General features: G+C 43.6%; 1 protein-coding gene across 2 annotated transcripts in view; it reads left to right on the top strand.

Moving 5' to 3' along the window:
- The window catches only part of ERMARD (ER membrane associated RNA degradation), a 127,823-nt gene extending 102,818 nt beyond the window's left edge, over positions 1 to 25,005 (top strand). The window contains exons 22-27 of one of the 2 annotated variants that reach the window (XR_005214100.1): positions 3,116 to 3,223; positions 9,282 to 9,336; positions 17,985 to 18,068; positions 18,167 to 18,267; positions 19,738 to 19,800; positions 21,916 to 25,005. The gene's annotated coding sequence lies outside the window, so the exon portion shown is untranslated. The remainder of the gene's footprint in view (positions 1 to 3,115; positions 3,224 to 9,281; positions 9,337 to 17,984; positions 18,069 to 18,166; positions 18,268 to 19,737; positions 19,801 to 21,915) is intronic. The other variant, XR_005214101.1, reaches the window with a different exon arrangement.
- Positions 25,006 to 25,419: the final 414 nt, after the last annotated feature.

Below are 25,419 nucleotides of genomic sequence, written 5' to 3'. Positions count from 1 at the left end.
AGAGGCGAGGTATGTTCAAGGCTGGAGCCTTCCTTAGTTTCCCATCCACTGTCACTTCTTTCTATGTGTGGCAGAGGAAACATGATGAGTTGAGCAAACCACATTAGTTTTTCTTCTTGGTCCACTGCTGGCCGTACTGCGTTGCACATCACTGAGTTCCGGCCAGTGGGGTATACTACTGCCAGGCTTGGCAATGAAAACAGTCCTCAAGGTTCTCCATGTTCTCTCCCTCTCTCTCTCCTCCCTGGCTTGCCAGCCACAGGCAGGGATCTGGGAGAGGACCCCATGGCCAAGAGGATGGCAGAGCCATTAGAGGGAAGGGACTTAGTCCCTGAGTGACTACGTGGAGCAAAGCCCCCCAATCCCCACCCACATTAGACTATGACATATGCAATAAGTTTTGATTTTGGTAAAGCACTGAGGTTTTCTAGTTATTTGTTATGACAATAAGCCTGTCGAGATTCATAGAACAGAAGACATTTAATCATCACTTTACTATAAAATAAATTTCATTGGCTGCACCCTGCAAACAGGGGGGAAGATGATGTGAGAAGAATTACCTTGCGAGGCCATCCTTGGATTAGTGACTGATTCCCCAGGAAAGATGCTTATGGGCCAGAGATTATCAGAGATTGCTCTCAAAGTTAGAGTGTAAATGCCTGGTTAGCTGAGTCTGGTTTCTTTTAGCAGTGGGATGTCGCCTTTAACATAGAATCTAACCAGCTGTGATGTTTCTTTGATAAGAAAATAATACAGCAAAATTCTGAATGGGTAAATGACCACATGCTCCCCAAGAAGAAACTGAGACCATCAAATATTTCTCATCGATAAATGAGACAAGTGGAATTTTATTTTTCTGGATCTGGTCAGAATTAAAACAGGTCATCTTTGAGGGAAGACAGCTCGCCACAGGGCCAGCTCACTGAATCGCCCTGCCTTCGGAAAAATCCTCCCATTTGGTGACTTAAACATTTAAGAAAGACTTGCCCCAACCTGAAGAATTTTCTGGTGACACAGAAACATCTGTTGTAAAATAGCAGGGAAAATAGTCAACCAAGGCTTGAGAGAGAGAGAGAGCAAAAGTGGCATGAGCAGGCAGACAGGAAGACATGGGGGATGGAGGGCAGAGAGCGGGAGCATTTGTTGGTCACTAAATTACAGAGAACCAGTGTGACCTGACCAGGGTCCCCTCCCCTGCCCTGACAGCTGTGACAGGGAAGGAAGGGAGAGAGGAGAACCCCTGGTTTCTTTCCCTGTCTGCTAAGTGTGCCCCAGGAGGTGTGCAGAGAGAAGGTTCCAGGAGAGGGTGCTGGGCTGGTCCCAATGGGGGACACCTGGGGGACGAGCGCACCTGCCCCGAGGAGCCGGCCCATCGTAACCCATCATGTCAACCACAATCAGCTGGGATGTCATGAGATGGAACTGCCTGACGATGATGTCACCTGGCGTGTCATCCCCCTGGGCCTGATCACAGGTGATGGCAGCACCCTGAGCCATTAGCGCTGCTCTTGCAGGGGCTGGGGTCACCCTCCCACTGTGGTCCCAACAAGCGATACAGTCAGTCAAGGTGGAAAAGAGCTAATTCATGACATGTTCCAAATCCAGCCTCACTGCCTGTGCCAGTTTGAATGTATTATGTCCCCCAAACGCCATTATCTTTGAAGTAATCTTGTGTGGGCAGATGTATTAGTGTTGATTAGATTGTAATTCTTTGAGTGTTTCCATGGAGATGTGCCCCACCCAACTGTGGGTGATGATTCTGATTGGATAATTTCCATGGAGGTGTTGGCATGCCCATTCAGGGTGGGTCTGAATTAAATCACTGGAGCCATATAAATGAGCTGACAAACAGAAGGAACTCAGTACAGCTGAGAGTGACATTTTGAAGAGGAGCTACAGCCAAGAGGGACACTTTGAAGAATGCACAGAAGCTGAGTAGCTGCGGATGAGAGACAGTTTGAAGAGAGCCATTGAAAGCAGACTCCTGCTCCAGAGAAACTAAGAGAGGACAAACGTCCCAAGGGAACTGAGTGTGTGACATTTTGGAGAGAAGCTGAAGCCTAGAGAGGAACATCCTGGGAGAAAGCCATTCTGAACCCAGAACTCTGGAACAGACACCAGCCATGTGCCTTCCCAGCTAACAGAGGTTTTCTGGACACCATTGGCCATCCTCCAGTGAAGGTACCTGATTGTTGATGTGTTACCTTGGACACTTTATGGCCTGAAGACTGTAACTGTGTAACCAAATAAACCCCCTTTATAAAAGCCAATCCATTTCTGGTGTTTTGCATCCCAGCAGTATTAGCAAACTAGAACACTGCCCTTGGCTCTGCTTTCAATGTGTTTGGATGTTGTGATTCAAAAAACACACTGATGGGATACTCAGACACCAGGAAAGGAAACTGGGGGAGATGGAGAATGGGCAGGGGAGCCAGATTGCTGATCCCAGAGAAACAAAACATAATCATTCATTTTGAACCACTTCTGAGGGACTTCTGATGCAGGCACCCACACATGGTGGGCTGGGCTGGGGGTGAGCCCAGCTCACAATATAAATAGTTCTAGCTTCTTTCCTGATATTAAGTGTTAGTAGAAAGGAGGATAGAAAGAAGGAATGAGTAGAGCTGATATCTAAGATGGGGAGGGCTCTAGGAGGCAGACAACAGAAAGGGGCTGCTGGTAACCCACACATCAATTGTGTTATCAGCGTCTTCCACTGGCCTTCCCCCAATGGGGATGCTTTTGTAGTGTTTCTCACCAATGCTGAAGGGCTGTTAATCTTTGCTTAATCGAATGCCCTTCTCCTCGTCTTCTCTTTCTCCTTTTTCCCTCTCTTTCTCTTTCTCTAACTCTCTCTCTGCCTCTCTCTGTCTCTCTCTGTCTTTCTGTGTCTCAGTTTGTTTAGAGAGATTTCTATTATTTTTTTTCTTTTCTGTTTTTTTTTACCTCAGCCTGGTCCTATGTAGCCCAATAAGGATTTTCAACCCTGGCTGCGTATTAGAATCATCTGCAAAGCTTTTAAAAACACCCATATCCACAGCCCATCCCAGAGACTCTGATTCTGATCTGAGGGAAAGCCCCAACGTCAGTGCTTTTTGTTTTGTCTTATTTTCAGGTATGTGTTTTTAAGAAACTTCCCAAGGCGATTCTAATGTGAAGTCTGCATTAGGAATCCCTGATGTGGTCAACAATTTTGAGGGGTTGCTTGGGCCATAGTTCTTGGGTAAGTTTGCTCTCAGTAGCACTTTGGCTTTCTCACCATTGTTAGCCCTGGGTTCTGAAGGAGAAGAATTTAGATGGCGTTTCTCACTCAGCCAGAACTTTTGCTGCCCAAAGTTCTGAGGAAACACCGAAGTTGGGGGAAAAATATATAGCTCCTCTGTGGTCCATGCCTGGGTGACTTCTCTGAGTGCTGCCAGCTCCTCGAGGATGGCTTTGCTTTACTTTTGATTCTCACTTGTTTCACATGTTTCTTTCCCTGAGTGCAGTAGAGACCCAAACACAGAGATAAGCCACATGGACATCCATGACTTTCTTTTCTGATGAACATTTTCTCTGATGTTTGACCCTTAAAAAAAAGATGGTAAGAAATGAAATGTGCCTTTCCCACATACTCCTCTTATTGTATTCTCCTTATTCTGAATCAAGCCTGAATCCCTCGGTCTCAGAGTTCAGGCAGCTGTGAGTGAGTTATGGGTGAAAGGGCAGAAGATATCTCAGAACAGTAGGGCCTATGCCAAGCTGAGTAGTGCTCTCATGTCTACAGGGACATCTGCTTCACGCCCACTCTGATGGGCATCAGGCAGAAATGCAGGCCCAGGGTTGTCAGAGAGTCAGTACTTTCATGAGAATCTGGAAATCATGACTTCAATGTGAAATCTGATTTTTGACATAAACTTCTTTTTTTAAATTTTTTTAATTTTCTTTAGGAAACACTGCAGGCCAAATAAACACATCTACAGGGTCCATAAGGTCAGGGGCCATGAGTTGCAACTTGGCCTTTACCCTTTTCCTCCAGTCTTTTCATTAATTCAGCAGGTCTTCATTTAGTTCTCATTATAAATAAGGAATGTCCTTGGCACTTGGAATAAAGCCACGAATAAGATGGCAAAAGGCTCTGCTGTCGTGGACCTTACAGACACCAAATAAACAAAATAATGGCGGATCATAAAATTCAATCAAGACAATTAAGGGATTTGATAGGGAGTGGGTGGGTGGCTGGTTCTGTTAAGACTTTTGGGGAGGAGGTCCCTGAGGAGATGATGTCTGGAGTTGAAATGTGGGTGATAGGTGACAGCAAGTTCAGAGGCCCCCAGGTGGGAATGAGCTCACCAGCTTTGAGGAGACAGGAGAAGGGCTGTCGGGGGCTCTGCTGTCCTTGAAGTGCTGCCCACAGAGGTCAGGGTGGGTGTGGAGATGACGGATGGGGGTGCATCTGCTCCATCACGTGGGCTATTGCTGTAGCCTCCTGGGGCTGCCGTAACAAACAACCAAGTGGATTGTTTGAAACAATGGGAATTTATTATCTCATCATTCTGAGGCTAGAAGAACACAGTCACCAGGGCTGTGTTCCTTCTGGTATCTCCAGGGAAGAGTCTATTCCATGCTCTGCTGGTTTGCAGCTGTTATGTACCCCAGAAAATGCCATGTTCTTTTAATCCATCCATGTGGGTGCAAACCTATTGTGGGTGGGAACTTTTGATTAGGTTGTTTCAGTTGAGATCTGACCCACCCAATTCAAGGTGGATCTTAATCCTTTACTGGAGTCCTTTATCAGAGGATAAAAGGCAGAAAAAGCCCAGAGAGCTCAGAGAGAGAAACACCCAGAGCATTAGGAGAGAAAAGCCCTGGATTAAGAAGCAAGGACCCACAGAAACCAAAAGAGCCACTGAAGCCAGAACCTGAAGGCAATGAAACCTGGAAGCCAGGGACCAGCAGACATCGCCTTGTGCCTTGCTATCTGACAAAGGAACCCTGGATGCCATCAGCCTTTCTTCAGTGAAGGTATCATCCTGCTGATGCTTTCATTGGGACATTTTCATGGCCTTAGAACTGTAAATTTGTAAACTGATAAATTCCTATTGGAAAAGCCAGCCCATTTCTCGTATATTGCATTCCGGCAGCTTTAGCAAAACGAAACAAATGCCTCTCTCCTGGCTTCTGGTGGTTTGTCAGCTGTCCTGGGCTTCAGTTTCTGCTTTGGTTGCCACGTGATGATCTTCTCTCTGTCTGTCTGTGCCCAAATTTCCTCTTCTTAAAAGGACACCAGATGTTTTGGATTAAGGGCCTACTCTCTCCACTATGACCTTATTTTAACTTGCTGAAATTCATCTGCAATGATCCTATTTCCAAATAAAGTCACGTTCAGGTACTGGGAATTGGAATATCAGCATGTGTTTTGGGGGGCAGCATGGTGCTAATTTTGGGCTTTACTCTGTGTGCAAAGGGAAGGCAATGAAAGGCCATCAGCAGAGGAATAACAAGATCTGACTATGCCTTAAAAAGCTTACTCTAGCTGTGGAAAACAGACTACAGGGTGTTGAATGCAGGAAAAATGGCAGGAGGCCATCATGGTAGCTCAGGCAAGAATTGGTGGTGGTTCGGACTAGGGTGATAGCAGGGCAGGTGGAGGAGAGGACGGGGTTGCAGTGTATTCTGGAGGTAAAGTTGACTGCTGGTGGAAATCAAGGTGGGGCATAGGGAAAATGCAGGAATCAAAGATGAAGACTAGTTGTTTTCTGGCCTGAAAAATTGGGTAGATGGTGAAACCATTTACTGAGATGGCAAATGCTGGGGAAGTGGTAGATTTGGAGGAAAAATTCAAGAGAAATCTGTTCCAGTTTGCTAATGCTGCCATTATGCATAATACCAGAAATGGACTGGCTTTTATGAAGGGGATTTACTTGGTTACACAGTTACGGTCTGGAGGCCATGAAAATGTACAAAAGAAGGTATCAACACAAGTATACCTTCACTGAAGGAAGGCCAATGGCATCCGGAAAAACTCTGTTAGCTTGGAAGGCACGTGGCTGGCTTCTGCTGATCTCAGGTTGTGTTCCAGCTCCTCTCTCAGCTCCTGTGCATTCTTCAAAGTGTCTCTCTCAGCTGCAGCACCTCCTTCTGTCTGTGAACTCTTTTATAGGGCTCCAGTGTTTCAATTAAGACCCACCCTGAATGGGTGGGGTAACACCTCCATGGAAATTATCCAAACAAAGGTCTCACCCAGAGTTGATTGAGTCACATCTCCATGGAAACACTCAATCAAAGGATTCCAACCTAATCAACACTAATAGGTCTGCCCCAACAGCAAAGCATCAAAGAACATGGAGTTTTGGGGGACATAATACATTCAAACCGGCACAGAATCTGTTTGACATTCAAGTGGAAATATAAAGTAGGAAGCTCAGGGAAGAGGTCAGGGCAATGGATATAAACCAAAATATCAGCTATGGGCAGAATTCAAAGTCATCAGACTGAATAAAATTGTTTAGAAGACAGTCTGCAGAGAGAAGAAAAGAGAGCCAGACTTGAGTCACTGAGATTCCCAACAGTTAAAGGCTGGCAGAGGGAAGGAAAAAGCAGAAAAAGAGACTGAGAAGACACAGCCTATGAGTTCAGAGGCAAACAAAGACAGTGTGAGATTACAGAAACCAAGAGGAGAAATCATTATAAGAGGCTGTGGTTGGAAGGCTGCCGAGAGATTGATAATGATGAAGTGACCTTCGGATTTAGCAAGATGGGCACGCTCGATGACCTTGGTTTCCTGACTGAAATAGTTCATCAGTTGGCTGGGCTAATGATTGAAGAGAACATCTGGCTCTCTCCCATACGTAACTCAAATGAACGAAAAATTCTTTTTGTAACGATACAAGCCTTAAACTATGAAGACTTTTTTAAAAATTCCTCCTAGATTTTATGATTGCAAAATTCTGGGTTTGTGGCAACTGAAATTTTCTTTATCTTTTTATTGTCGTTTGTGTTGTGCCTGCTTTGCTAGTAATCTAGGTGCATGTTTAGTGTGCTTATTAGGTAATTAAAATTGCTCTAGGTCTCCTTGGCTGTTACCGCACCACTCTCCAATTGTCTGGACCTACGGATGCAGACAGCTTTGTGTGGTCGATGGAATTAAGTCTCAAGTTCTTAGTAGCTTTAAAGACCTTCCCAATCTAGTTGGGGTGTGACTCCCAGATATACCTTCCACCCCTGCCCCAGGCGTGTCGACTCAAGCCCCGAGAGGACTATTTACCGTTGCCTGTATAGGCTTAGCATCCTCCAAGTCTGTTTGCATGGCTTGTAACACCTAGAATATTCTTTTCCCCTCCAGCCATGCAGATACTCACTTCCTTTCCAGGCCAAAAAAACCGTGAGAATACAATATGTTTGCACGTGTGTGTACATGTGTGTGTGCTGTATATTGTTCCATTTCGTGTTGTGTTTCAGAAACACGTTTATTAACCATGCCCTTAACCAATCCTCAAATTTATTGCCCTATAGAACTTAGAGTTGTTTGGTCTCCACATTTTTTTGATTGGTCTTCCTAACAGTAAAAAATTTTGAGCTTGCACTGCTAATATATGTATATTTATGTACTTATGATATATTTATAAAGGATATATAAACTGTATAAATGATATACATAAATGTATATTTATTTATAAATTATGTGCAGAAACAGATGATATGCATAAAGAAAAATGTAGAATTTTAAAAAGGATCAGATACAAAATAAACTAGGCATTGATTTAAAGCTCTAATCTCAGACCTAAATATTACAAGGTGCTCCAGCTATTAAGCTATTATTATCTTGCAACTCCAGACTTGTCCTTCTGTGGTCTGCTTTGTGGTGCTGGAGGTGGGACTTGCCAAGCACATCTTGGTTTTGTCAGCTGCTCCTCGTGAGCCCTGCCAGTATAGGGGTACGAGTGGGAGATTGCCAGGTTGGATGGAAGAACAGACTTCCCTTCCTGCCTGCTTCCTGTTTCCATGCTCTTTATTTTAGCAGTGCTTTTGGAACCTTCCCATAGCAGCAGGGAAACCCAGTGTGTGGTTTTTCCAAGGCTTCTGGAACCAGCTTCGTTGCATTCCACCTCCTCTCCCAGACACTAACACTGGCGGGCACCTCCTCTCTCTCCAGAGGCCCTGGATCCCAGGCTCCTGGGTCACTTCCTCTACGTTTCTAAGTTTGCAGAATTCCAGCCTCCTCCATTTGCCCTTGAAGTCCAGGGGTGGTGGTTGCTTCCTTTCCAGTATCTAGTTAGTGGCCTTACATCTAACATTTCTCTCTAGTAACTTCTTTCTGCTCAAATGCCTGGAGTGACTTCTGTCTCTTGACTAGATCCTGACTGATCCACAAGGTAAAGCCTTGCTGAGAGGACTCGTGTTCTAAAGCCATAGCTGTATGAGCAGGTTCTCAGAAATGATTTTTTTTTTAACCTCCCAAATGGAAAAAAAATACAATCTGCAGTCACAAAATGATAAAGAAACGCTTCCTTTCCCCCCTGCCCCTGCCCCCCATTCTTCCACTCCCGATTCCATTCTGTGGGGGCCGGACGTGGCTGAGGGCTGGATGGTTTTGTGTCAGTATTTCAAGGCCAAGGGAATGAAATAAGCCAAACCGTGCCTGGCTGAGAAAGGCCTCCCCGTCCTGCTCATCATACATTGGGGTCCTGCCAGCGGCTGCAGAAATGCACATGGGGGCTGCGGAGCCTGGGTTGGGTGGTGACTTTCATGCAGCAATATCTCCAAATTGTGACAGTCGGGTTATGACCGTGCAGGAGAATTTTCTTCAGTTATCAAGGGGTAGTGCACTATTCACTCCTCGAGCAGGAGCCCTTCCAGAGCAGGCTTTTTTACTTTGAAAATGGAGCTGGAACAGGCACCCCCTCAAACTTGTAAAGAGGAGAAGCTGAGTCAATGGGTGGCACTGGTCAGGATGAATATGAGGAGAAAGGAGGGAGAAAGGCCCAGGTCCGAGTAAGCCAACCCCCACAGCCAAGGGAAAGTCAGAAATTGAGGAGCCCACAAAAGAGGAGAGCGAGGCCAAGTTGCCAGCTCATGGAAGGAAAGGGTGGTCAGTAGCACTGGCTGTGCCGGCTGTGCCGAGTTGTGAAAACGTCTAGAAGCAGAACTATGGGCCATGCTAGATCCAGCTGTTTCAGTAGAATGATCAGGATGGTAATTAAACAAAAATAAGTCAGAAAGCCACTGAGAGTTAAGGAAGCACAATCTGTAATGCAGAATATCCAACAAATCGATCTACTGACTGATACCATTTTTTTAAGGTAAAAGGAAGCTTCTGAGATACCTGTGGGAAGTTGGGCTGAAGTTACAACAAGGGTAAGTAATGTGCATGTGTGTTTTCTATTTTTTTAATTTAATTTTTTAGGTTGGTAATTTTTAAGTACATACAAATGTAGAGAGAACTATATAATGAATCTCCATGTGTCCACCTAGCTTCAATTATTAACTTGTAGGCTTAGCATCCTCCAAGTCTGTTTGCACAGCTTGCAACACCTAGAATATTCTTTTCCCCTCCAGCCATGCAGATCCTCACTTCCTTTCCAGGCCAAAAAAACTGTGAGAATACAATTTGTTTGCACGTGTGTGTACATGTGTGTGTGTGCTGTATATTGTTCCATTTCGTGTTGTGTTTCAGAAACACATGTTTATTAACCATGCCCTTAACCAATCCTCAAATTTATTGCCCTATAGAACTTACTTAGAGTTGTTTGGTCTCCACATTTTTTGGATTGGTCTTCCTAACAGTAAAAAATTTTGAGCTTGCACTGCTAATATATGTATATTTATGTACTTATGATATATTTATAAAGGATATATAAACTGTATAAATGATATACATAAATGTATATTTTTTATCTGTCTCTGCCTCTTGCCATTATTTTCTACCTACCTACCTCCCTCTCACCTTCCTTCCTTCCTTCCTTCCTTCCATCCTTCCTTCCTTCTTTCCTTCTTTCTTTCTTTCTTTTCTTTCCTTCTCTCCCTCCCTCTCCCTCTCTCTCTCCTTCCTTCCTTCCTCCCCCCTTTCTTCCTTTCCTTTCTTTCTTAAAGTATTTTAAAGCTAATGCCAGATATCGTATCATTTTATGTAAATACCTTGATATGTATCTCTAACAGATAGGGACTTTTTTAAACTAAAAAATGTGCATGTTTCAGTCAGAGTTCAGTCAGAGAAGCACCTAGGAGGCTGGGAGATTATTTATAGTTATACACACACATAAAATAAGGCTTTATGGGAGGGCAAGGCTGTTGTCTTCACATGTTTGCATTTGATGTTGGATCTTGAAGTCTGCAGAAAAGGCACTTGGGAACAGATGGCGGGTATTAAGTGGGAGAAAATGAAGACAAACTGGAAATTGCTGCACTGCACTGGAACCCGTGCTGATCTCTTACTGCTTTCAGCTTTAAGGATGTGGGTGTCTGCAGGAGAAACCAGAGCCCTTCGTCACGGAAGTAAACACACGCCTGGCCCAGAAGTTGGGGAGGCTGAAGAGTCAAAAGCTGGATGCTCTGCTGCTTCTCTACGAGGCAAGACAGCAGATAACCGATGTCAGTGGGAACAGCGTGCAGCGTTCTTGTTCCCATAAACTGAACATAAAAACAATATGCCCTCCAGATTTCATGCAAAATACCATTTGTGGCTCACCCTAACTGGAAACATACACGGAATTCAGGCTAGCCAAGTTGACACGTCGTGATACCTCCTGAAACCATTATCACACCTAACAGAATGAACAGTGATTCCTTACTAGCACCTGAAACACCATCCATGTTCAATTTTACCCTAATTGTCTCAAACTATATTATTCAAATTGGTTTTGTTCAAATTACAGTCCAAACAAGCACCATTCATAGCATCTGGTGGTTGTTTCCATATCAATTCCCCCTTTTATTTTATATCATTTATTTGTTGACACAAACAGGTCACTTATTATTTGACAGATTGCATCTTTGTGGTGTTATTTATCCTCCGTATTTCATTATTTTGGGAGCTAGATCTAGATGCTTATTTAAATTCAGATTAAAAAAATTTTTTTTGTAGGAATGCATTACGAGTAGTGCCCTGTATTCCCCATTGTATCACAATGTTTTTGGACATGCTGTTTTGTTGTCTCATTTTTAATGACCTTAAATTTGAACAGTGGTCAGTGGTACAAGCTTTTTTTTTTTTTTAAGATGCCTAATTTTTATTAGTACTTCTTCATTTTTCTGGAAAATATTTATCCTCACCTAGTTTCAGAATAGGTAGAAACGGGTGTAAATTCCTGGTCTATAATTATAGATGTCTGTCTTTACCACTAATAAATAGGTGTCGAATTGCCATAGGGATGTCTGACCATAAGGTTGTTTGAATGGTTTTTGATGATGCCCTTGAAGAAAGGAAGTTTGGGACAGAAAATTGCAGGCGGACAGCCGTGCAGCATCAGAAGCACTATAATGGATTTTCTTAGTTTTTTTTTTAAATTGGAGATTTTATTGATTGAGATCAATTATTTCCAAAGACAAATAAGACAATCAATTAGAAACAAGAGACATATACGCCAGGCATTAATATACTGAGCATTAAGTTCTTCTTAGTTGATTTTATAAACACAATTAACTGTGCAAAACAAAGCAAAATCTACCATTCTACAAAGTATTTTTAAAATAGATTGGTTTACACTAAACCTCTTTGTCTTCCCCAAATAAGAAGAAAAACACAATACTGACACGAAATCAAATGAGGGAGCACAGCCCTCCAGAGTTAATGTGTTGGTTAAACAGGATAATCCATTTATCTGCTTGGCATTGCTGGTTCTTGGAAGGCAATAGCCACTCACATTAGGGTTTGGAGCAGGGATGTCCTAGATTCATTAAGCATGTGCCCTTGGGCAAGTTACTTAGGCCTCAGTTTCTTCATCTGTAAAGTGGGGTTAATAAAACCTCACAGAATTGTTACGAGGACATGAAAGAGCACATGTGAAGGGTCTAGTATAGGACGTGACATGTGACAATTTTTCAGTAAATATTACCTATTATGGGGGTTCGTGAAGACACTCATCTGGTACATTACCTGGCACTCTATAGGCCCCGGATAAGTATCTTACAATTATTTATCATACAAGGCCTTTTGCTCTACCATTAGCCTGACTTATGAACACAAACGTTTCATGGATTAATGTTAGTTTCCAAAATATTTTCTCAGTGGGTGTGAACTGTTGCTCCCTTAAATAGTTGCTTTAGAGCCTCCTACCGTTTACTAATTATTGTGATGATGACAGTTTATCCATTGCCTGCAGAAATTATCCACACTCTTCATATGGCATTCCCAGTTTTTTTCCAACAGGGGCCAGCAAACTTCTTCTGCAAAGGGCCCACTAGTGAACATTTTTGGCTTTGGGGGCTGTAATATGCATCACAACTATTCCACTCCACACTCAGCTTCGCCATTGTGGCCTGAATGCAGCCGTGAAGATATGGACGTGCGTGAGCAGGGCCGTGTCTGATCAAGACTTACAAACAGCAGCATGCTAAATCCAGCTCGCAGGCTGAGTTTGCCAATCCCTGCTTTTAAAAAATTGATTAATTTATTTTTAACAGTGGTAAAATGTACATAATGTAAAAAATCATTTTAACCATGTAAGGTAAGGAAATGGATTCTCTCCGAGAGCCTCTAGAAAGGAAGGCAGGCCTGCCAACACCTAGATTTTAGCCTAGTGAGACCCATTTTGGACTGCTGGCCTCCAGAATTGTAAGGGAATAAATTTATGTTGTTTAAAGTTACTGATTTTGTGACAACTTGTTACAGCAGCAGTAGGAAACCAACACGGTATCTTACTGTCCCTCGGGTGGAGTTTCTCCAACCATCTGTCATCGTCTAACCGTCTGCTCTGGAATCCCTCGGGAGCTGATGGACTTCTCTCTAGATTTACTGCATCAGAATCTGGGGGTGGAACCCCAGAAGCTGTATTTGTCACCTCCCAGCTCTGGAGAGGTTTCTGCTGCCCACTCAAGTCAGAGAGGCACCATTCTGGAACATTCATTCGTTACTGGTGGCCCCTACGTCTGGGGCAAAATCCTAAGTGTTTTCCAGCCCAGTGGTCTTTCAGGAGTTGGATCCAAATGACGTCGTGGCAGTTCTAGCTTCTTCTGTGTTATCATTAGAAAACCAGCCATGACTCTCTCGACTCCTCAGTCAGCTCATTTGAGTAAATATGATTTCCATGCTTAGCATCTGTCATCGTATAGCACCGTGATTGACTGTGGAAGGAAGAGGCAACCAAACCCACAAGTCACCACCCAGCTTATCTGCCTGAAAGAAGACATCTTCCCACTGACTTCTGATAATTGCATCCTGGACTGAGTGGGGATCTGACAATTCACCAGCTACCAAGTGCTAACCCTGTTTAAAAAACCCTCTCCCGAGATTCCACCCGAGTCCAGGTCCTGTCTCCTGTCCTTCTGTGCAACTCAGATCGTAAATGCAGGATGGAGGGGGTGTTCGGTGCAAACACTGACAGATGGTGACACTTGGTTTCGGCTCCGACAGATTAGCAGGAGAACCCCAGGTTCACGGGACCAATTACCAGTCCAGCCCCTCAGGGAAGAGCCCATCAGCTGTGTACGGGAGGCTTAGCATAAATGAATGGGAAAGAAAAAAACTGCACCCCAAACGCCATATTCTGTGTCTTCCTGCCAGCAGGTTGTAATTAGTTAATTAAATGCCTGGGCTGACAGAATGTCCCCGGCGGGGGGTGGCAGCCAGGCAGGCTGATCCTGAACCCTGAGCAGGAAACATCTTGGGCTCTGGGTTCAGGTGAGCGGTGAACACCTCATGCTGAATGGGCCACTTTTCCTGTAAATGTTGCAGGGAGACTTGGGAGGAGGCCTTGGGGTGGGGGGGAATTTAGTGTCTGAAATCACTGCATGGAGACAGGAAGATGCATGTGTTTCCATAGCTATCCAGACATATACTGATGTTGAGGCAGAAAAAGAGTGAGCAGAAACAGAGAAGACGGACCCTGGGCAGAGATGAAATAGCAGGAAGGAAAATCAGCAGGTAGCGAATGACAGAGGCAAAGAAAGTGCTGGAGAAAAACATTCCTAAATGTTAATTACTCAGACCCACTATGTTCAAAAACAAATTTTTTAATAGTGCAGTGTGCAATCACATAGGCTTAAAAATGAATTTATAAATCTAAAAGTTGCCAGCATGAAGTGAGCTCCTCACAAAACAATGGGTTGCTGGCAAATAGATGCTAGGAAAAAAGAAAGAGAAACTGAAGAGAGGATTTCCTCCGTCTCCCAAAGCCACTCCTCTTTCAGCTGTTCCAAAACGAGCCCATTCTGGTATCTTTCCAGAAAATGTAACCCAGTGCATGTTAATTTTCAACCCTGAATCTGAAAATCAGTGTGGAAACAAGACATTCCCTGAATCCTCTTGCATCTACCACATCTCTCTAGCAACATTGTTAACACCTTATTCCAGACATGAATTTCTCAATTGGGCAACGGCAAGCCTTGGCTTCCAACTGATCTTTATGCTTCCAGACTTGCCCCATTTCAAACCATTCTCCACACTATCCAGAACGTTCTTTGCAATAGTTGAATCAGTTCATGCTATTCCCCCATTTAAAACCCTCCAACAATTTCCCACTGCTCTTTGAGTCAGAACTTCACCTCTTACCCTGGCTCACACAGCCCTCTGAAATCCGCCACCCTCTCCCCCATCCTTTCCCAGCCCTCACTTTGGGCTGGTTTCACAAGATTATACCCAGTTTAGGGTCTTTGTCCTAACTGACCTCCTTGCCTAGAATTCTCTCCCTGGCTGATCGTCACATGTTGATTCCATTTATTAATTTATATTCAGTTCTTTTTCTAAACTCCCTTGTTGTAATAGTTTTTCAATTGATCAACTGATTCTCTAGGTTTTAAAATTTATATCCATTTATTTTCCTGAACTCTCTTGGGTTTTTCCAGAATCAACCATATAATACCATGTCACCTGCAAATAATAATAATCTTCTTTCCCTCTTTCCAATTTTTATATCTCATTTCTTTCTTTTATCTAACTGGATTAGCTAGTTCTTTCTTTTATCTAACTGGTTGAGCTAGTTTATCTAACTGGGTTAGGTATTCTCATTTCTTTCTTTTATCTAACTGATATTAGCTAGTTAGTTGTATCTTTAACTAGAGGTTGATCTGATTCCTGTTTAGTTCGTCTGGTAAATTGGTCTGTATTGAAGACACATAATTTCTTAGATATCTTCCTAGATTCTCTAAGAAAATCATGTAGCCAATTTTATCATCTCAGAAATTTTTATAAATTTCCATTATAATTTGCTTCACCCTGAAATTCATTTGACATCTGACAGACCTGGCAGTGATAGCCAGTTCACTAAAATTTACTCTTTGAGTCTATTTTCACCATCACATGATATTCTAAGTTTGAAGTGTGATGTGCCAGTAAGAAATATAGTCAACAGCTATCACTCTTCCTCCACTTGGAATATATATATTTTAATGAATAGAAAATATCAGGGATACCTCCAGAAATAATTCCATTTTTCTAGAGTCTGAGGATCTTTACACAGTTGGGCATGATTTAGGAGCTGCAGAAAACATAAGTCTCATTAAAAATATATCTGCTGCTAATTTTACTTGAATTTTTGTTGTTACTCCCTCTTTGATTTAAGGCAATGGCTACTCAGAGTGAATATTATTTGGTTGCCTCCCTGGCATACTTTTCAGATTCTTCCCTTCTTAATTGCACCAAGAATTTCCTTTGGGAATGTGCCCCATCCTTCATTTTATCCATGTGGCTTGGATGGGACTGACATCACCCTCAGCTAAAGCAGTCACATGATAACATCCCCTGGACCACAGGGACTCAGAAGTGGGTGCACAACCAGGGTAAGAAGTGGTTGCACAACCAGGGTAAGAAGTGGTTGCACAACCAGGGGTAAGAAGGGTGCACAACTGGGGTAAGAAGAGGGTGCACAACTGGGGTAAGAAGTGGTTGCACAACCAAGGGTAGGAAGTGGGTGCACCAAGGGCAGCCTCAGGGTCATTCGCAGCCTGAGACGGGGTGAAGCCCAAGACTTTTAGAAGGTTGGGGGAGAGATGCCCTCTTTCTCTATGGACACAGAGAGGAAGCACATGAACACTGCAAGCTTCTGGCCTCTATCTTGTGACCAGGAGGAGGGCCATCTTCAAATGAAGTGAACAGAGAAAAGAAAGAAGGTTAAAATCTTCTTGGTGAAATCAACCCTGAAACCTGTTCCACCTCAGGTCTTCCCAGCTACCTTGCCGAATAAATTCCATCATGGTTTAATACATGAGTTTGATTTGATTTTTCTTTTACTTGTTACGTTAAGGTTCCTGATAGATAAAACACTGCTCCTGATATTTGACATATGAGGAGGGGAGAGAGTTCTTGGCTGCCACAGATTGGGTGAGTGAAGGGAGGAGGAGGGCTGGTGGAGAGAGAGAAAGTCTAGTGGGGATGCCTCCAAGGACCTCCCCAGGGTGCAGGGCCTGCGTGTGGTCCTGGCTGTGGAGGGAAGGTGCTAGTGGATGATGGGGAGGAAGAGGGCTTGAGTTGAAGTCTGTGCTTCTGGGAAGCACCCCCTTGTCATATCACAAGAGGTCAGGCCTTTTGTAGCTCCAATGCTGGGAGGTCCTGGTTTCTTCTGCTTTTTGCTCTTATGAGAGAATCAAAGGGAAAACATGCCCAATGGATCCTCCTTGTGGAGTCAGCGCAAGTGAAGGTCTCCTTGCCGTCAAATTTTAGCCCCCTTGGTGGATGGCTCCACTCACTCAGCAGCCAAAGCTAGTAACCACAGGTTCCTCTTCCTTCCGTTCCCCCTTTCTTTCACATTCCGTACCTTACCAAGTCACGTTGCTGCAATTCCAGCCAACTCTCTCCATGGTCAAAGCCTGGCTTGTTGGAGCTGCCCCCATTTCGCATTTAGATGACTACAGGTCCTCTGTCTCCACCCTTACTCCTTTTAATCCATGCCTCACAAAATAGCCAAGTCATCGTTCGAAAGTATAGAAGCAAAGTATGTAAATTTCACTCTCAAAATTCTTGGGTCCCTTTGTGATGTGTTTGGAATAACCCTCTGATCCCTACCCTGGCTTCATGAGGTCCCCTTGACCGGCTCCAGCAGCCCCTCACCTTGCTGCTGTCCTCCTTCAGTATCCTCCAACCACGCTGACCTCTGCTCTCCGGCCTCGTGTCTGTCGTGCCCAGTGGTGGCTGGGTCTGGAATTCCAGCTGCTCGTCCCCACTCTCCCATGCCCGTCCCAACCCTCCTGTTCAGCCTCCAGGTCTTGGATTTGCGACAGGGCCCAGGATGTGGGCCTTGCCTTCTGCCCTTCCAGCCACGCCCCCAGCTCCTTCTTGCCTCTGACTGTCCATCCCTCCATCTTCGCCAGCCTGATTCTCAGTTCTTTTGCATTGTGGGGTCCGGAAAATGAGCGGAAAGAAATGTGGCAGGTGAGGGTAGTGGGAAAGGAGGAAAGATTCAAGAAGGGCAAATGGCACTCCTCGAAGTTTTGGCATTTGAGCAGCTCTGGTGCAGCTGAGGGGTGAGAGCAGAAGGATTTTTCAGAAGTGTTGCTGCATATTTGAACTTAAATTTCCTTGATTCTTCTTTGAGAGATGCCAATAAAGAATAAATTATATAAACTGCCCCATTTAAGTCCTGTTTGGTGGCTAGATAGTGCTTCTTTCACTGCACCTTTAGGCCAAAACTGGATCACATGGAATGATGCCTTATAACAGGGTGACAGTGTAAAAGCCACTTCAGAGCTTCTGGAGAGGCTCTCTATAGTTTCCCAAAGTACTTCTAATCCCTCTACTATCTTCCTTCATGAGCACATTGTATTTTCTCCTTCATAGAATGTGCACCACTTTATCATGACGTGTTTTTCTGATAACCTGTTAATGCTTGTTTCTCCCACTCTACTGTGCATTTCAGGAAGGCAGAAACCAAGTTGTTTTACTCTTCTATTCCAAGCCTGACAGGCAACAGATATTCAACGAGTGTTTGTGCAAGGACCCGGTGAGTTTGTGTTAGTACGTCTTTCCTTTACCCTCATATCACCTGTGCTCTAGTAAAGGCAGCGGTTGGGGCAAACGTCCAGCTGTTTACATTTCCAGGTACTTGAAGGCATGAGGAGGTGGACATATGGATGTGTTTGGAGAGTGAAACCACGAAGCAGATTCCTGGCTGCTCCTTCAGGGAAACAAGAAACAAGCAGGTAATCACAGAATTGTTGTTTTAGAGCCTCAAGGGGCATTCATTATTCGATTCCGACCTTATGAGGGGAAAACATCATGACTATTATTCAGCCAACTGAAAATATTCCTAAGTGTATATCATACTGGATTAGGAAAACTACAAGGAAAACTACAAGGAAAAAAGCAAAACGTGGACCCCACTTCCAAAGAAAAACGCGGCCACGGACTTTTAGAAAAGCTAAGTCATTTGCCCAAGATTACAAACTGGAGGGAGAAGCTGCCCTCTTATTCAGCACTTTTTCAGCTCCTGTATATTGTTCCTCCTTTTTGCTCAAGTGCAAATGGAAAAGATGGGCATGCACTGGCCACTTTCTTTTGTTTCCTGCATATTGCAAATGTGACTGAACAATAACCAGCAAAGAAACAGATTCCCTGGCAAAGAGGCCATCTCCTTATCCTCAACGCCTATTGGCTCTGTCACCCCTATTTGAAGACACACCTCATTAACAGCTTGTAACGAGCACCCAAAAACCACATGCTGGTAAATAATAAATGTACACAGTTATCTGATGTCAGCCCTGACGACATTTTGGACTTTATACTCTGGAATGTTACCTTTGAATAAAATCTTGGAGGCTGGTCTTCAGGGCTGGACTTTCTTTAACTGGGACACCTGGCTTTCTGGTTCTGACTTGGACGGTCATGCCAGGTAGGCTGAATAGGCTCAATAGTGCCCACAGCTATATGATCTGATGGTTATATACCGAGAGAATGCAAATTACTGCATGGGAGTGCTCGTGCTGTGTAACAAACCTGGAGTCAACTTATTGATCATTTTCAGTTATTTCAGTTTTGCCAGTGGATCGCTTTTTTGAATGAGCAACCCAAATTTATGAGTTTGCTTCCTCTCTGCCTCTTAAAATACACTACTGTAATTTGAATACAGTTAAAAAAATTCTTTTGTTATTCTGGGTATTATAAGTAATCAGGAGGCTAGTGCCAACTCTATTCACAGAAAACTCTTCCTTGGGTATCCATGTCCCACTTTATTAGGGGTGGATCAGATATTTATGGAAAGCAGGGGACTACTGTAAAACCCTCAGCTGTTAAATGCAAGGAAACATTTAGCGATGCTGTTTCCCCTGCCACTTCTTAACCCTCTTGCTATTTAGGTGTAGCATCCATGCTGAGCCCCAAGCTGTTGAAATTATTTCCCTGCTCCGTGACCAGTAAAGAATATGAAGGAGCAAAACCTGAACTTGCTAATGAAGCTACTCACTATGAACATATGGGAATGTGATGCATCTAATAACTAGAAAACACTCAGGTGGTCTCGGCGGGTGGATACTGGTTTAGGAATTCAATGCATCTAGCTCAATACCGACCAGTGACAGACCTGGGTTCAAGTTTGCCTTGGTCCCAAACTTGAATCAAAATATAGCCTTTTCCCAGTTACATCCTAATTGCTAACTAGATTGTCTCCATTTCAGGTATCCTACAAACTGGGCAATTTGGAAGAACGATGTTCCTCAGAGAGTGCTAAAGAAGAGATGGTGGGCATTTTCCCATGGTGCTTAAAATACAGGTTTCATGTTTTGAGCGGAATCAATCAGTTGAATTTATTGGGTCTAGGAGGAGCAGGTTTGTCACTGATGAGAACCTGGCACCAAAGAGGAAGAATTGGCTATTATTTTAGGAGAAGGCTTTTATTCTCACAGCCTCAGCTGTCTTTCTAAGCCAAGCCTTAGAACGCAGAATAGTTGCCAGGGCTCAGAACACCAAGACAGGTTCCACTTACTTATTTTTTCCTACTGGAGATTAATCATTCCAATGGGAAGCACTTGGCAATTGATACTCAATAAATGTTGATTGCACTGTACCGAATGAAAACAGAAGGGTGACCTACTATAAACTTTCACAAGTAGGAATGGACTTTCAGGAAAGAGCTTTGATTTCCAATCTTATTTCCCACTTCTTCCCAGCCCTCTGTTCTCTATCAGTCTGGTCTCTACTCCTCTTGCTCTATGAGCTTTGTGCATTTTCCCAGCTGCTCCTTTCGGCTTATTATTCCTTTTATTTATACAAACCCTACTCATCATGCCTCAATGCTAAACTCAATTCCCTTCTAAGTCTTAACCTCTTCATTATGTCACACTGACCATGTCAACCCATAATGATTTCCCTCTCTTTTGAACTGTTACAGCAGCTATTATTTAAGCAACTCATCTGGAACTTAAATATTACCCTAAATTAAAAGTTATACTTTTATATTTATATCTCTTGAGAATAGAGACTGTCTGATATTTTGTTAAATAATCTTTTCACATCACAGAATATCAATGAGTATTTAAAAATAAAAAATTGAGGACTAACTTTCGGGTTATTTTTGTCACTTGGTACCCATGCTTCCCCCTCTACCCCTCAGCTAACTCATTTTTACTCTTTTAATTTACCTGTGTCTATGATACTTTCTGATTCTTACTAATGAGATCTTTAGCTGATAAGGAGACATTACTAGGAACCATCCAAGGAAAGGAGTGGAGAAATCTTGCGGTGCACTGTTATGTAATCACCGCCCGTCCTCAGACTTCAATTTCTGCTCATGATTACCTGACAACCCCCCCCCCCACCTTAGCTACACCTTTATACCTTTCTTAAGCAAGAGGTTTGGCTCCAACGGGTCAGGTTACAACCACTTCCCACCAGAGGGCGCAGCGCGCACGGCTGTATTTGCTCAGGCCTGGCAGAGCGCGCCCCCTCCTGGAGGCTCAGGGTCACACAGGTTCCTGCGCAAAGCCTCTTTGGAAGCTTCTCAAGCCAAGTTGCCTCTTGACACCTCTTAGATCTCCAAAGGAAGTGTCTGGGTTCCCATGTGGTTCAAGGGTTGCTTATGGAGAGATCACTGGGCTCCTTCCTGATTGCTCTTTTTGCAAACTGGGAATGTGAGGCATCTCCCCATCTCCTGCCTGGAAAATGGGAATTTCCCAGCCCCGGTGCCATCTTGATTGTGTTGATGCCATGAGACTGTTTCTTTAATGGTCCATCGGCATTATGAGGTTATTTGCATTCCGGACAAGTGGGGTGTGTGGTTACACTCTTTATATAATTTATACCCAATAAAGTGATGATTTCAGTAAGTCCTAACTACATAGCCTCTGGCTAGGATGTTTTTACTAAGCCTGAAGAAGGCTGAATGTAAAAGAAGTCTAGCTTTTAGCCCAGTGAACTGCAATCAATAAATATGAAAACAGACGTTGTGTCCTAAAACCTGTTGTACATAATCTCAATTTCTAGGTAGAGAGTGAACCTGGTTTTATGAAAGATATGATTCCGTGTGACAATTCACGAGGCTATATCAATGTTTTCTACCATTACTATCATCTTGAATTAGTATGTTACTGAAAGGGTTGGGTTGTGTGTTTGGGTGATGAGAACATGTAATATTGGTCCCATATTTACTATTTCAGATGTCCCTTATGTTACTCAGTGGATGCACAGCTCTTAAAAAGCTGAGTACAACTGAATTATTGTAAATGGACTCACTTAAACTCTGCAGGGTAGTTTACTGTTTTAAGAGACCTTCAGTAGATTAGAGAAACTAATATGGCGCACACGGTTGTATCATGTTTTTCTTCCCAATTTTTATGTCCCTTGTTTTCTTTTCCCAGCACATGACCAAGTTCATTCAGATTGCAATTCAGCTGCAGCTGTGGCAAGCAAAACCCAGTGTTGTGAAAAGTGAAACATTTTCTGGTTTGGCTTTCACGTTGGACTGATGTTTTCCGCCAAAAGGAAAGACATTTTATACTCTTTAAAGATTATGTCCAGCAGGATTAAAATGACATCTGTATCTGCTATGAAGTCAGCTAAAACAAAACATGACAACGAAAGCAAGGGAAGACAAATGTATATTGCATCACGTGTTTTATGGCACAAATTAAATAAAGGCAATTGTATGAAAGTTAGAAAACAGAGAGAAATGTCACATTATGTTCCAAATTCTGGAACGTAGTGAAGACAAAGCACAGGGAGAAAAATTTAATGTGCAAATAAAACCCAATTTTAAAGAAAATATCTGCATGGGTTAAGGTGCCCACATGGTTAGGGTGTGGTAGCAAAGATGGTGGACCCAATTACTCTGCCCGCACCCCCCAAAACCCCACAGATTAATTAGTGCCTTACAGCAACCTGATCTTAAAAAATGGATTGCATAGCTGGTACCTGGAGATATGTTTACCAACATTTCTGTCTCACTCTCGATAGCTATTGCTATTCTTTTTTTGCCAAGTTAACAAAGGTTTTGAGGCACGTGGGGTCCCGGAGAGACTGGAGGTCTTGATGAAAGAAGCTCTGGGCTCTTTGAAGACCGTGGGCTTCCCGAGGGTGGTGGGCTGAGCCTAGAGCCCCTGGAGCTTGATATGTTCCTTTTCTTTCCTTAAATGAGCACTCTTGGCTGACTGGTGGCCTGGCCAGGCCCTGGAGCCTCTTGGCTGCATCTGCTTATCAAGGAATGGAAACACCTGCCTGTCTAGGGCTTCGAGTTCAAGTGCTGCTATTGAAGGACAAATCTTGTTTCTTTCTAGCTGTCTCCCCCTTTTCTCATACTTCTCCTCCTGCATCTAAAGCAGCTTTGTGTATTTTAGGGCCGCACCTCTACTTTACTTGCCTTTTCTTTTTCTTCGCCTCGTAGGTACAGAGCTGAAAATGTCTGCTCCACATGGAACTTGGTTTAGGAGGGAGCCTGAGATCGTCAGCTGACATCAGCACGGCCGTTTAAAGGACACAGATGAGCTTCTGAACTTTCTGCACATTTAAGGCTTTGGTTTGCCAGGGCTGCTATGACAAACACCATAGACTGGTTGGTATAAACAACAGGACTTTAAAGTCTCAAGGTTTTGGAGGCTGGAAGTCTAAAATCAGGGTGTCGGCAAGGCCGACCTTTCTCCGAAGTCTGTAGCATCCTAGTGCAGGTTGCTCCAGCACAGGGTGGACTCTCTCTCTGGTTTCTTCTGAGCTGGCTTCTTCTGACTGATTGCATCCAGACTTCCTCTCCTTATAAGGACTTCAGCCATAAGGATTAAGGCCTCGTCTAAATAAGACCTTCAAGCAGAATAAAATCCTATTCACGAATGAGTCCACACCTTAGCTACCAGCACCTTCAAATCTTATTTACAAATGGATTCACAGTCTCAGGAATGAAGATTAAGACCTGAACACATCATTGGTGGGGACATGATTTGATTCCCAACAAGCAGCCTCTTTGAAATGTCTGTATTTTTGTGTTTCCTCTTCTCCCTTTGAGTCAACAAACAAAGACAATTTCTGTAGGAATTTATGTGGCCCTCCATTGCCTTGCCATGTCTAGGGTTGCTTTGTGGAGGACTGGGAGTCACACCCATTGCCGAGACCCAAATGACCTCTCCAGCTCCCGGGGGCCTGAGCAAGATCTCAGAATATTTTCTCCAGGATGTTTCCAGGAGGAAACACATAGAGACCAAAAGTGGGGGCAGTGTTTGATGGATAAGGTTACAGTGGCCCCAACAAGTCAGAAAGGCAGCCAGTATTAAGAAAGAGAGAACTTAGTCAAGGCTAAAAAATTCTCGTATGCGCTATGGCAAAATCAGATGTGATGTGTTTGTCAGACAGCAGCATAGTGAAATGATTCAGAATGTGGGCTAGATTTTCCACTTCTCAGCTGAGTGATCTTGAGCAAACTACTTAACTCTTGAAGCCTCAGTTTTTCTCATCTGTAAATGGGGACAGTAAATCTCTAAACCTTATGGGATTGTAGTACAGACGAAATAAGATAAAGACCATACAAAAACTGGTGTCTAGCTAGCTCAGTAAATGTTATCTGTTATTCACCCCATTGATGACAAATTACCTTTGTATTAATGAGTGTGGGTGCATGTGTCTTCTTTTGAATTATAAGCCCCTGAAGAAGTGTTACTCAAATTTTAATGCTCAACTAATCACCTGGGAATCTTGCTAAAATAGAAATTGATTCAGGGTGTCCAGAGTGAGACCTGAAAGCCTGCATGTGCACTAAGTTCCCAGGTGAAACCCAGGTAAGGGACCACACTTTGAGTAGCAAAGCTCCTGAACAACACAACTGGGTCTCAGTTCTATGCTGGAAGATGACTAGCACAGACTCTTACACACACTAGACACCCAATAAAACCTTTTTTTTGAATGAATGAATAACTGGTGAGCTGCATAGCTAAAGAGGAGCCCCCAAATATTCAGAAGTGGCCCCAAATATTACATTATAGAAAGAGCACTTAATCTGGTGACAAGCATAGGTTTAAGAATAACACAGGTGAATCTGTGAAAACCAACAATCACAGGTACTTATGATGATGTTCTGGATGTTCAGGGCATTCTGGAACTTTTGAGGACAGCATCACAGAGGATCTTATTCTGTTTCCCCACAACACATTGCCTAGGTCCACCATACAATGGAGAATATAGGGCTGGGTATGATAATTGCCATGACTGATCAACTCAAAAATGTATTTGTTAAGCAACTAGCTCGGCACAGGGCTTTGTGCTCCCATTGCCTACAGATTCAGAGAGTGTGCTCCATTTGGGTCTACTTTGATTGCACCTGTAATGCAAGTATCCCGTGGAGTACTGTGCCGGTTTGTATATTTATGTCCCCCAGAAAAAGCCATATTCTTTAACGCATTCTAGTGGGGCAGACGTATTGGTGTGGATTGGGTTGGGACCTGTTGGTTCAGTTTCCATGGAGATGTGACCCACCCAACTGTAGGTGATAACTCTGATTGGATAATTTCCATAGAGGTGTGGCCCCACCCATTCAGGGTGGGCCTTGTTTAGTTTACTGGAGCACTAGATAAGCTCAGACAGAAGGAACTCATAGCTAACTGGAGCTGAGACAGAAGTTTTGAAGACGGCCGTTGGAAGTTGATGTAGACATTTTGGAGAAAGCCATTTTGACCTTGGGGCAAGCAGACACCAGCCACGTGCCTTCCCAGCTAACAGAGGTTTTCCGGACACCATTGGCCATCCTCCAGTGAAGGTATCCTTTGTTGATGGATACTTTGTGGCCTTAAGACTGTAACTGTGTAACCAAATAAACCCCCTTTATAAAAGCCAATCCATTTCTGGTGTTTTGCATTCTGGCAGCATTAGCAAACTAGAACAAGTGC

The sequence above is a fragment of the Choloepus didactylus genome, chromosome 24 (genome assembly GCF_015220235.1).
Source record: "Choloepus didactylus isolate mChoDid1 chromosome 24, mChoDid1.pri, whole genome shotgun sequence".
NCBI classification, from domain to species: domain Eukaryota; kingdom Metazoa; phylum Chordata; class Mammalia; order Pilosa; family Megalonychidae; genus Choloepus; species Choloepus didactylus.
This window is presented reverse-complemented; position numbering and strand designations above follow the sequence as displayed.